Source organism: Caretta caretta, chromosome 6, assembly GCF_965140235.1.
Source record: "Caretta caretta isolate rCarCar2 chromosome 6, rCarCar1.hap1, whole genome shotgun sequence".
Lineage (NCBI taxonomy): Eukaryota > Metazoa > Chordata > Testudines > Cheloniidae > Caretta > Caretta caretta.
This window is the reverse complement of record NC_134211.1, coordinates 104987461-105000722: the sequence shown is the minus strand read 5'-3', so window position 1 is coordinate 105000722 and position 13262 is coordinate 104987461. Positions and strand designations below refer to the sequence as shown.

General features: G+C 44.7%; 1 protein-coding gene across 3 annotated transcripts in view; it reads right to left on the bottom strand.

Annotated features, from left to right (window-relative positions):
- Positions 1–13262, bottom strand: part of BDKRB2 (bradykinin receptor B2) — a 44505-nt gene that overhangs the window by 14370 nt on the left and 16873 nt on the right. The window contains exon 2 of one of the 3 annotated variants that reach the window (XM_048854056.2): positions 4882–4954. The exons of the other annotated variants lie outside the window; for them this stretch is intronic. The gene's annotated coding sequence lies outside the window, so the exon portion shown is untranslated. The remainder of the gene's footprint in view (positions 1–4881; positions 4955–13262) is intronic. 3 annotated transcript variants of the gene reach the window in all.

Genomic DNA, 13262 nt, shown 5'->3' with positions numbered 1-13262 from the left:
CTCAAATGAAAGCCTGGATCACACTCGTCATTGATAACATTGTGAAAATATATATATACAAATACCACGTAAGAAGTTGTGGAGCTCACACATATACACACACACAGGAAAATGTTTTAAAGTCTAAATCAAAGCAGGGTTGACAAATGGGTTTTTGCCAGACAAAGGGAGGTATATTCACCTGTTTGCTTTGGTTCACTTGTAAATTGAACACTGTAAGCTAAAACAACAAAAGCCTTATTTTCATACAAAATCAGCAGGAGGAAGTGAAGCCAGCATAAAAGCAAATAAACCCCAGGCGGGAGGACAGGTCATCCTGACTCTGGGAACCAACAATGAATTTTGAGGATATAAGGAGAGGCAAAAGGACACCTTGTCTTCCTTCACCAAGGAAGGAAAAAGGATGGCACATTTTTCATTCACAAAAAAGGGATCCCAGTCATGTTGGCTGGAGATAGTGGGAGATAGTTAATCCCATCTAACGTTGCTTTGGACAACGATTTAGCTGGTTAAGGTTAAGTTTGCACTCTGGGAAATGAGTTCTAGAATATCAGGGTTGGAAGGAACCTCAGGCGGTCATCTAGTCCAACCCCTGCTCAAAGCAGGACCAATCCCCAACTAAATCATCCCAACCAGGCCTTGTCAAGCCTGAACTTAAAAACCTCTAAGGTTAAAACTACCACCTCCTTAGGTAACCCATTCCTGTGTTTCACCACCCCCCTAGTGAAAAAGTTTTTCCTAATAACCAACCTAAACCCCCCCTGTTGTAACTTGAGACCATTGCTCCTTGTTCTGTCATCTGCTACCACTGAGAACAGTCTAGATCCATTGGAATGACCATTCCAATGAATTTGGCATAGGTGTTAACATATTATGGTTCAATTATTTAGTAATTTGGGTCTTAATAAGGGATGGGTTCTGCTGTAATATTCAATGGGAGTTCAGTGCATGGTTGGTATCATGTCCAGAGTAAGTCCATCTGCAGTATACATAGATCTTACATTTACATAGGTTTTCTTTTAGGAGCTACAAAGGGCCAAACCAGTATTCTGTACATCCCAAATACATGCGGCTAGCTTTACAATACAGATGATTGCCATGGGCAGCAAAATACTAGGGGCAGGAGGAAAATGTGGTTCGCAGCTGTTTATTATTCTGGGAATAACGGCAGGCTCCAAAGTGCAGACGTTCACCCAGGGCAAAAACCCTAGAGCTGATGCTGTAAGTAGGGGATTAGATCTTAGTTACAAGACAAATGTAGGGCAGAGATATCAATACTGACACAAAAATGATATTAATAAAATTATGTATATATTTAATAAGATGTTATTAAACTTGCTTGTGTGTTAACTGAAGCTTACAATATATTTATCATTGCTTTCATACATACAGTGCTTGGATAAAAGTATGTCAGATGCATGTATTTTTGTTTGTTTAATTAGATGAAATATTCAAGCTAATCAAAGGAATTTTAGGAGGCTTCTACCTTATCTTCCAAGGACAAGCAACTATCTGGGAAGATAAACATGGCTTTACAGACTTAAAATGTTTATTACCTCCAGGTCTTTCTACACTGACCTTGGAATGCAGTTTTATAACTTCTATTTTGCTTTAATATTCTATACTATTTGCTTTTATACTATGTAGGGTAGGGATAGGGTCCAGAGTGACCTAGACAAATTGAAGGATTGGGCCAAAAGCAATCTGATGAGGTTCAACAAGGACAAGTGTGGAGTCCTGCACTTAGGACAGAAGAATTCCATGCACTGCTACAGGTTGGGGACCGACTGGCTAAGTGGCAGTTCTGCAGAAAAGGACGTGGGGATTATAGTGGACGAGAAGCTGGATATGAGTCAACAGTGTGCCCCCGTTGCCAAGAAGGCTAACGGCATATTGGGCTGCATTAGTAGAAGCATTGCCAGCAGATTGAGGTAACATCACTGGTGAGCCTCATCTGGAGTAGTGTGTCCAGTTTTGGGCCCCCCACTACAGAAAGGATGTGGAGAAATTGGAGAGAGTCCAGCAGAGGGCAACGAAAATTATTAGGGGGCTGGGGCACATGACTTGCAAGGAGAGGCTGAGGGAACTCGGCTTATTTAGTCTGCAGAAGAGAAGAGTGAGGGGGGATTTGATGGAAGCCTTCAAATACCTGAAGCGGGATTCCAAAAAAGGATGGAGCTCGGCTGTTCTCAGTGGTGGCAGATGACAGAACAAGGAGCAATGGTCTCAAGTTGCAGTGGGGGAGGTCTAGGTTGGAAATTAGGAAAAACTATTTCACTTAGAGGGTGGTGAAGTACTGGAATGGGTTACCTAGGGAGGTGGTGGAATCTCCATCCTTAGAGGTTTAAGGCCTGGCTTGACAAAGCTCTGGCTGGGATGATTTAGTTGTGTTAGTCCTGCTTTGAGCAGGGGTTGGACTAGATGACCTCCTGAGGTCTCTTCCAACCCTAGTCTTTCATGATTCATTATTATGATTCATGCTTTGTACAGAATATTTGATAAGAGTCTGTAATTACAATTGTAAATATACTGCAAATGGTAGATTGAAAATCTAGAAACCATTTAGTCAGAAAACCAACCAACCAACCAACCAGAGTGTCTTATCAAAGAATAGGACATATCTCCCTTTGTATAAGATACCAGCTTGATACAAAGGTAATCTTTTTTTAAGAAGAAAAATCATATAAAACATTCATGTTTTAGGAAGAGACCTGATTGTGAAAGGAATGCAGGGTATATTATCAGAGTAATTAATCTAAGTAAACCCACACAAAGCATTCTAGAAATATCCTAATTGAAATGAATTTTATAATTGCTCTTAAAAACTACATTCAGAAAATACATTCAGGGATGCATCCGATGAAGTGAGCTGTAGCTCACAAAAACTTACGCTCAAATAAATTTGTTAGTCTCTAAGGTGCCACAAGTACTCCTTTTCTTTTTACATTCAGAAAAGACTCTAGGAAAAATATGTGTAGTTAGAAGTGTTTTAAACCTTGTTTATTCCTTAAATGTTTAAATGGCAAATACCTTTGTGAAACCCACACTTGCAAATAACTTAGCTAAATGCAAAGCTCCTAATATCATTTTTATGTAAATGGTAAAATGCTTTATTTCAAGGTCACCTGATGCTTTAACTGGTTACTAATATGAGATGTCATGTGAGTATAGAAATATTTATATTAATGGAGAAATGAATCATATGGCAATGCTTAAGCAGCCCTTCACCAAACTTGTGAAGACAAGAAGAACCTCTCCAAAGATTAGTAAAAAGAAAAGACAATATTTCTTTGACCATTTAAGAATTTGAAAAGACTATTTTGAGAGCTGACTTCTACAAAGAAAACAAAAGTATTTGGATTCATTTGAAACTGAATTTGAACTCCTATTAAACTCTGATGGAACTAAAGGGTTATCTAAGAAAATGGACTGAATAAAAAGGAAGAATTAAGTTATCTGATGCTTCCTGCCACAAGAACAAAGACAATTAAAGAACCATTGTGTCTTGATCAGGCCAACTGCATGTTCAGGAGCTGCAGGTGTCACCTAAGCTAACACAGAAGACATGAAGCCAATGAAAGATTGACAGCAACCAACTTTGAATCTAAACAGGCCTGAAAGAGGAGCATTTTCATAATTTCATGGAAATAGGACGGAAGAGAGCAAAAAACCCTCTGAAGTGAGCACCTTTCACACACAAGCCTCTGCTACCCTGCTTAGACAGCAAGCACTCCACACTCTTCCAGTCCATCTCTACAAGCAAGCTGTTACACATAGGTAAGAAAACAGAGAAGACTCAGGAAGAAACCAATCCAAGAAAAATCTCCCTAAAACTTCAATGTGGGTGGGTCGGTGAGAGAAAGTTAACTACGACACTGACAAGGGATTACCTTGAAACTTGTATAATTCTTCTGGAATGTAGAAATTGAAATGTGATCGTAACTTAATATTTTAAGTTTTTCCTGATAATCACAAAGTGGTTAGACCATGTATTTCTGAAGACTATACAAGGGCTAAACATTGCTAAACAGAGAAATAGTGGGATTTAAGATTCTTAATATTGGTTAATAGACCTATCTCAAAACAGATCCTTAAATGGCTTCTTCTAAAATATTTTCTTTGATTTCATAGTATGTACTTCAGATTGCTTACTTTACCCAACTATAAACTGACTGGTTATTTATTAATAACTAACAGATCTACCCGCCCTGAAATAAATTCTTTTTCCCATCTATCAACATTCTTAATGATCTAAGGATATACTAAATAATGGATTCATAATAATTTTGGGAAACCGTATATGGTACTTTGGTTTTAATTTACCAGGAGAAAAGTGCCCCCAGAGGCAGTTCACTCTCAAGTGTGTACTTTCTGTTGAAAGCTCTTCACAGAGAGACATATAGAAGAGTTTGTAATGGAAGTAACCAGTTTATCATTTGTGTTTTGTTTTAATGTTTTCTTTTCCTTTCTTTAATAACTGTGATGATTTTGCTTGGTCTTAATCCTGGTGTCTGTAAGGTATGTAAGAGAACCCCTGTGACTAAATTAGTGGAGTCAGAATGCCTGAAATAGTTTTATGAATAGCCTGTATCAATCCATCTTTTGATTTGGTTTTGTCAGATCTGGCAGTAAGAGGAACAATTAGTAAAAGCTAGCATACCATTTCTTGTTTCTCAACACAGCCTTTCTCCCTGAAACTGTTTTCCTAACCAACCTTCTGCTTTTACCGGTCTCACAGCATGTATGCAGACTGAATATTTTCATGGTGATTTTGTGTATTTCCTATACAAAATGACCTCAGTTTGTGGGTTCATCTCCTTGAATCTCTTGTGTAACATGAACTTGGCTAATATAGTTGAATATCCCCCTGAGAATACTTACTAATTTAGAAGACTTGCTCCTTTATGTAAACTTTAAAACTGCAGTAAATATGTTTATCGAGGGGCCATCTGAGCTGTGGAAAAAAGAAAATATATGCCAGACAGAAATGTTGTGATAAGAGTGAAAGGTAAAAAGAAACCTAGTTAAAATCTGCTTTAAATAAGGGTGGCTCATCCTGTGAAAGGTAAAAAGAAACTTAGTTAAAATCTGCTTTAAGTAAGGGTGGCTCATCCTGCAATATTATGCACAAAGAAGAATGTCTTCCACTGATTCTATTTTTTCATAGATTCCACTGTTACGCTGGCAGGCTAGAGGCCAGCTCTTGCCCATGCTGCAGGCATTAGCTAAGACCTGTCAGCCTCATAAATGGAGACCAGACCAAGTCACCTGTTTGTTAGTTTTGATCCAAAAACTGTAGGTATTAGTCTTATAAAATGTTTTTAGTGTTTAAACTCTATGAAATGCTGCTATGTTGCTACATGCATTAATATCACCTATAATATCTATATCCCATGTTATAAGGTAAAATTTAAGTGTTTGCTTTGTAAATGTAGAAGTGGTTGCTCTGGTGAGAAGCATTACCAAGTGTGAAGTACTAGTTTGCCAGAGGAGGTGTCCTCTCCTGACCAACAAAAGAAGGCCCATAGACACCAGACAAACCCTGGAACATCAGAGGACAAAAGACTTTGTTGATTGCTCCCCCCTTCACCATGAAGAGGAGATGTGCACATGAACTCATCCCATTATCTTGAGCTCTGCGGGAAGGGAATTAAGAAGAAATTGCATCTTTTTGGCTGCTGAAACTCTCAAGGGCCAGGTTTCAGAGTAGCAGCCGTGTTAGTCTGTATTCGCAAAAAGAAAAGGAGTACTTGTGGCACCTTAGAGACTAACCAATTTATTTGAGCATGAGCTTTCGTGAGCTACAGCTCACTTCATCGGATGCAGAGATTCCCAGGGGCTGCCTCTCGGTCTGCCGTGAAGGACACTTTGAATAGACAGATCACTGCAACTCTGTCACTCTTAGGATTTAGATGGTCACCCATTTGTATGTATGTGTTTGCTTGCTTTAACTTGTAAATAACTCTCTTATTACTTTTTCCTAGTTAATAAACCTTTAGAGAGTTTATTACAGGATTGGCTACAGGCAGTGTCTTTGGAGTAAAATCTAGGATACCAATTGATCTTGGGTAACAGAGTAACAGCCGTGTTAGTCTGTATTCGCAAAAAGAAAAGGAGAACTTGTGGCACCTTAGAGACTAACCAATTTATTTGAGCATGAGCTTTCATGAGCTACAGCTCACTTCATCGGATGCATACCGTGGAAACTGCAGATCTTGGGTAAGTGACTGATCTCTTGGGACTGGAAGCAACCTGAAAATGGTGTGATTGTTGGTGTAAGTGACAATTTATCACTAAGCCCAGTTTGTCTGGGTGGCAAGATAGACTGGAGAGACTAAGGGGGCTCCCTGTGATGCCATGGTAAGGCTGTTCTAGTGATCCAGGAGTTCACATTTGTTACTGGTTTGGTGAAAGCTAATTATAGACCCCACCACTGGTTTGGGACATCAGCTGTGTTCCCTCTAAGGTGCGTGGCTGCACAGGAACCCATCAAGGGCCGCGCACTTAATGAGGAGAGCCGTGCAGGTACGCAGCCACAGGGGTCTGGAGAGGAGAGAGGTGTAGAGTGAGGTTCAGGGCCGGCTCTATCGTTTTTGCCACCCCAAGCAGTGAAAAAACCTGTCACCGCCGAATTGCCGCCGCCACCGAAACTCTGCCGCCCCTTTCTGACTGCCGCCTCAAGCACCTGCTTGGAACGCTGGTGCCTGGAGCCGGCCCTGGTGAGGTGGAGAATAGGGGGTGGGCGGGGAGCTTGGGGCATGCAGGGCTGCAGTGGGGAGAGACACCTCTCCCCCAGCCCCGGGGCTGCAGTGGTGGGGAGAGGTGCCTGGCCCCAGCCCTGGAGCTGCTGCGGCAGGGAGAGGCACCTCTCCCCTGGTCCCAGCCCCGGAGCTGCTGCAGCTGGGAGAGGCACCTGTCCACCAGCCCCGGCCCAAGTCTTGGAGCTGCTGCGACTGGGAGAGGCACCTTTCCCCTGGCCCAAGCCCTGGAGCTGCTGTGGGGCGGGGCTGGGGGGGAGGCACCATCCCCCTGACCCCAGCACCAAAGCTGCTGCGGCAGGGAGAGGCACCTCTCCCCTGGTCCCAGCCCCGGAGCTGCTGCAGCTGGGAGAGGCACCTGTCCACCAGCCCCGGCCCAAGTCTTGGAGCTGCTGCGACTGGGAGAGGCACCTTTCCCCTGACCCCAGCACCAAAGCTGCTGCGGCAGTTTTTTGAAAATCACTTTTGGAAACAGTTTGAAGAATAGGAGCTTATGCCTAACAGTCTCAATGATAAGAACATTTAACATCTCCTACTTATGTGTACGTTGCTCTCATTTTGAAAGTCTTTAAAGATTACAAAGGAGACCTTTCTGTTCCACATTAAGATATTGTTTGTTGTTAAGTAAGAATACATGAGAATTAAAAAAGTCATAATGTGTCATAGGTCTAGTAGTGCAAGCAATCAAAAGCACCAAAGCAGAAATAAAGGAAAAGCAAATGAAAAATCTTTCCCTATTTCTGTTCCCTTTATAGGAAAACAATGCATATCAAGAAATAAAGAAAACATACTGCGATAATACACTTTGAAAACTAAATTTTAAGAGATCCCACAGCATGTAATCTGATGGCACAGTATGAAATTACAGCTGTCATATCGCATCTATAGGTAAGTGCATTGGGCTCATTTATATTTGGAAAAGATGAAAAACAATTACTTCTATTGTTTTTAAAGTTGTCTCAGTTAGCAGCAAATCCAGTGGAAAAAACAAGTTGCTAAATTTCCCCCAGGAGCAATCCATTCAGTTCTGATGCTGTTCCTTTCTATTACCTAAAGGGAAATGTGGAATAGATGCAAAACCTATCCTGCTGCAACAAAGCAGCAGGAAAAATTATTACATAAAGGGGAAATCTGGAAGTCTTTCCAACATAATGCCTTTGTTATAATACCCCAAGTGACCAGGGGATAAAAACTATGGAGTCTGATCCTGTTGTTACATGACAGGTTTCAGAGTAACAGGGGTTTTTCAGAATCGAAAGCAGTAGTAACTTAACTGTTTCTCCACAGGCAGTATCAGGAATAAATCAATGGGAACGCAGTGCTTCCATCTGAGAAATGATTGATACCAAAAAGCATGTTCTTATCTAAAACTACTAATAGATATTAAGCACACACACATACACAATAGGTTTAGGATATCCTGGACATGGGTGGCGGGTATAATAGGCAAGAGGAGGCATTGCCTCCCCTAGCAAGTCGTACCTGCCGCCCGATACCTGGGCCATGATGCCCCCACCTGCCTCTTCCCCTCCCTGCTCTGACACTTCCTGGAGGCTCCCACGGCCTACTGCTGCTGCCTGGTGTGAGTCTTCCTCCTCTACTCCACTCCATCCTCCTCCCCCTTCGGAGGTCCCTGCAGCTGCCGGTGTGTGCATCCTCACCCCCATCCTTGCAGGGTGCAGGTTGTGTGTGTGTGTGTGTGAGTGTGAGGATGTGAGCAGCAGGCCGGGGAGTGAGGAGGGGAGGGGATCCCCGAGTAACTTTACACAGTGAAAAAGCCTTTTCAGACCAGAGACCTAGTAGCAGATCACTAAAACTGTTAAGGGCCATTAAAATGGTAAGGAAGCCATTTAACAGGCATTTGCCAACACCCAGCAAGCCTTTGGCCACATTCAGCTGGCTTTGATATTGTAGGAAAATGTGTTCTTGGGGTTAAAAACAGTTTCCAAATGACCCGTCCGTTATTCTTTGTACCAAGTAGAAATATTTTTGACTAACCGGGCTCAAGGAGGAGCTGACATAGCCAGTGAGTTTATTTCTTGATCTAGTCATTTTATTCAAACCCAGTTTAAGTAAGCGAGTCTGGCAAGGAATTCTGTGTAAGAACAGTCATTAAACTACTGCCCTGATGCAGGTTGTCAATGACAAACACTTTTCAAAAGAAAAGGAGTACTTGTGGCACCTTAGAGACTAACCAATTTATTTGAGCATGAGCTTTCGTGAGCTACAGCTCACTTCATCGGATGCATACCATGGAAACTGCAGAAGACATTATGTGTTTATATAATGTCTTCTGCAGTTTCCACGGTATGCATCCAATGAAGTGAGCTGTAGCTCACGAAAGCTCATGCTCAAATAAATTGGTTAGTCTCTAAGGTGCCACAAGTACTCCTTTTCTTTTTGCGAATACAGACTAACACGGCTGTTACTCTGAAACTTTTCAAAAGGATAGATTAGGCTTCAGGGCGCAGGTAGCCTGACTTTTCATGTCTCTCTATACAGTATATACCAAACTCCCTGCCACGCAGAGGAGAATCCATCTGGCAATTGATCTATAGCTGTTTAGTTTCCGTAGGGGAATGTTATTAGCACTTTAAAGGTGAAATGGGGGTAGGGCCTCGCGGTGAGGGAAAGGGAGCAGCAGGGTGAGGAGGAGAGCGGCAAGCCAGCTGCACGGCAGGCGGCAGGGGAGGTTTCGTGGCGGGGGAGTCTGGCAGGGGGGTGAGGAGGTGAGCGGCAGGTGGGCGAGGGAGGAGGTGAAGAGGTGAGTAGCGAGTCAGCGGTGGGCAGATGCTATTTTATGCTGAAATCTTGTACAAATAGTGAGCTCCACTCCCTCACCCCCACCCCAACTTCACCTACATCTGAATGGGAAAACAATAATTTTCTGGGCTTGAGACTGATCCAGAAACAAAACTATAGGGTTCAGATCTAGGGATTCATGTCCAAACCCCTTTCATCCGGATTCAGATTTGAGATTCCAATTTTGGCCCATTTTACTTAAAACTAAAAGCATTGTGACAATAGTGACAGAAAGTATCCCAGCAGGAAAGAACTACTAACTGAATTCAGGCTCATCTCTGCAGTCCAGCGGGTGTTATTTGGTTAGCTTTGTTTAACAGGACACTCAAAGGAGCAAGCAAGGTGAATTGGTTTTCCTCCATTACATCATTTACCAGCATACTAGGGGAAGTCAGCCATCAAAATCTTTGGTCTCTATATACTTGACACCAGGTCAGAAATAGCAGTCTGCAGCAGTGAGTACTACACCAATTGTAAATAGTCTTTTAAAAAGTTCCAATAAAACAAATGAGGCCCAGAGATTAACCTTTAGCCTCTCCTTGCATTTATCAGCTGCTTTAATGTTTGCCACTTTTATTCATGGTGGATAAACATCATTACCCTTTGTTATTGCATCTCATAGCCTAGCTTCCTTGCCAGAGTTTAATCTCTTATGGTTTTTGTTGTTGTTGTTGCGGGGATATTACTCACTGAAAATGTAGCTTGAAATATCTATCACTCAATCTGTCCCTCTGGGTGGACGCAGCATGGATACAGAGCCCTTAGAGAGACCCAGTTCACCATTGTTCTAGGGCAGTGGTTCCCAAACTTGTTCCACCGCTTGTGCAGGGAAAGTCCCTGGTGGGACGCGACAGTTTGTTTACCTGCCGCGTCCGCAGGTTCGGCCGATCGTGGCTCCCAGTGCCCGCGGTTCGCTGCTCCAGGCCAATGGGACCTGCTGGAAGCGGCGGCCAGTGCGTCCCTCAGCCCGCGCCACTTCCAGCAGCTCCCATTGGCCTGGAGCAGCGAACCGCGGCCACTGGGAGCCGCGATTGGCCGAACCTGCGGATGCGGCAGGTAAACAAACCAGCCCGGCCCACCAGGGGCTTTCCCTGCACAAGCGGCAGAACAAATTTGGGAACCACTGCTCTAGGGCTACCTTACAGCAGCTACCCTGGTGCAGAATGGCTACAGGGCAAGCATAACTCTCTGCTCCAAGGAATACCCTTGGTGAAAGGGCTTCTACACCGGATCCAGAACTATCTCCACCAACTCTGCAGTATGTTGGTAGCAGGCACAGGCGTAGGGGGTGTTTGGGGATGGGGGCAGAAAGGAGGCTACTCTGCTGCTGGAGAGGACATGGCTGAGGCAATTCTGCACCATTGTAATAGCCTGAATAGGAGAAACAAGCTGCCTCCCTCTGTCCCTAAATTTGCTTCGTCACAGAGATGGATCAGCCCCACTATGCCTGTAAGTGGCTGTATTATGTTGCCCATACTGCTCCTAGCTACACATTCTTTATGTGCCTTTGTGGTGGATACCTGTGGTGTCGATCTGTACGGCTGTGATTTAGTCATGGAGGTCTGTGGCTTCCAAAGACCTCCTTGACTTCAGCCAACGCTGGCTGAGAGCTGCAGGGGTCCCAGTCAGCGGCGCAGAGGGGCTAAGACAGGCTGCCTGCCTGTCCTGGCTTCGTGCTGCGCCCTGGAAGTGGACAGCAGGTCCGGCTCCTGGTGGGGGGAGAGGGCAGGGGCAGGAGGTTCTGCGGTGCATGCTGCTCTCGCCTGCGGTTCCCGGCCAATGGGAGTGAGGAGCTGGCGCTTGGGCAGCTTGCAGAGCCCCGTGGCCCCCCTGCCTAGTAGCCGGACCTGCTGGCTGCTTCCAGGGTGCAGCCAGGACAGGTAGGGACTAGCCTGTCTTAGCTCCACAGCACACTGACCGGACCTTTAGCAGCCCGTTCGACGGTGCTGACCAGAGCCACCAGGGTCCCTTTTCCACTGGGTGTTCCGGTTGAAAGCTGGACTGCTGGTCACCCTAGTGGTGCGGGCCCCTGGAGCTCTCAGCCTGCCCGCAGCTGCCCAGGCTCCCCATTTTGCCATGGATATTTTTAGTAAAAGTCAGGGACTGGTCACGGGCTTCCATGAATTATTGCCCATGACCTGTCTGTGACTTTTAATAAAAATATCCGTGACAAAATCTTAGCCGTATCGATCCGTCCTCAGAACACTGCGACTGTGTGCTGCTCACAGCTTTTCCCTCAGGAAGGCCCCACCCAAATCTTTGGGCTCACAGGGAGTAGTAACTCAGCCATGGTAGGGACTTCCTTTCGCTCTGATTGTTGTTTTCGTTCAATTGAATAAGTCATTTTAGACTGAAAGTGTTTTCATCCTGACCAAGGACATGGGAGGAGGGAGGAAGTCTGCAAGGTGGCAAAAAAAATCCTGGCAGCTACAGGGCGATGACTAGCCTGCCCACACCCAACCTGCAGGAGCAGAAGTGGTGCTGCCTATTGCTTTGCTGGCCCTTAAGTCACTCTTAGGATGAGAGTGAGATATCCCAGGTGTACTGTGCCTAAGGAAAATTCTACACCATGCTTCAGGTTGACTGGCCCCCTGCTCCCCACAGACACAGGAGGAGGTGATGGTGTGAAAAATGAAGAAGTAATTTGCGGACCACTAGTTTCCTGTCCCCACATCCAGAAGATCACAAACACAAGGGAAGGGAGACTGAGGCTGTGGGGGAGGGGGCAGCCTGGGGGGAATAGGCAGGCAAATCCTGCTTAGTGTTCAGGGTGAAAATTGTGAAATATGACCGTTTTGGATACGTTTTCGGGATGGGTGAACTAAAATCAAAGTTTGCATCAACCGCCCCCTCCCTCCACCCCCGGTGAACTAAAGCCACAATTTTGTGCGTCCCTAGCTGAAAAGCATGACACAAACTAAATTAATTATTATGTACTTCATAAGTAGCTAGAAAACCCTACAGTGTCTCACTTACATGCCTTTTCGCCCAAGGACTTGTGCCCTGTGTTTGGCTCATTGCTGAGAGAGATGGTTAGCCATTAATATAATGTTTCCTTTCCAGTAGCTGGCTTGCTGTCTAGCTTCACAGTGTCTTTATAATCACATTGTTCTGCTAACCATAGTGTGTGGGAAGCAAAGGTCAGTGCACATTTTCACGTCTCCAACAGAGCAGCGGGGGAGAAACAAAACACTTCTTGAAGAAAAAAAATTAAAAAGAGTTTTGGCATCAGGATGCTCTGCACAGACTTCCTCTTCTTCACATGTGACAAGTGTTTGCCTGGGAAGTCCAAGCCAGAGCGGTAACTAGGCATATGCGTGCCTGGGACGAGCAAGTATATTTGCGTCCCCTACCAGAGGCCACATGCCCCCCCCCGATATTTTTTGGTTGCATCCGCCCAACCCAGACAGAGCAGGTGGCTAGGTGGCCGCCTGAAGTGAGTCGGGGGTGGAGGTGGTGCCCCCACCCTGAGCCCCGCCACGTGGGGCTGGCTCCATAGGCAGAATTTGACTTCTGTATTTGGGGGGCATAGGGCTTAATAAAAATGTTTATGGCTAGAGAATATGGCTGTTAGACACACCAGTGTGTATACATGATGTGGTTGCACATTCACACAATCAGAACAGAACAGAGCTAATGTGGTATGATGTATCTGACACACAAACACCCCCTGACCCTTCCTCCTGTTCTTTATACATAGCA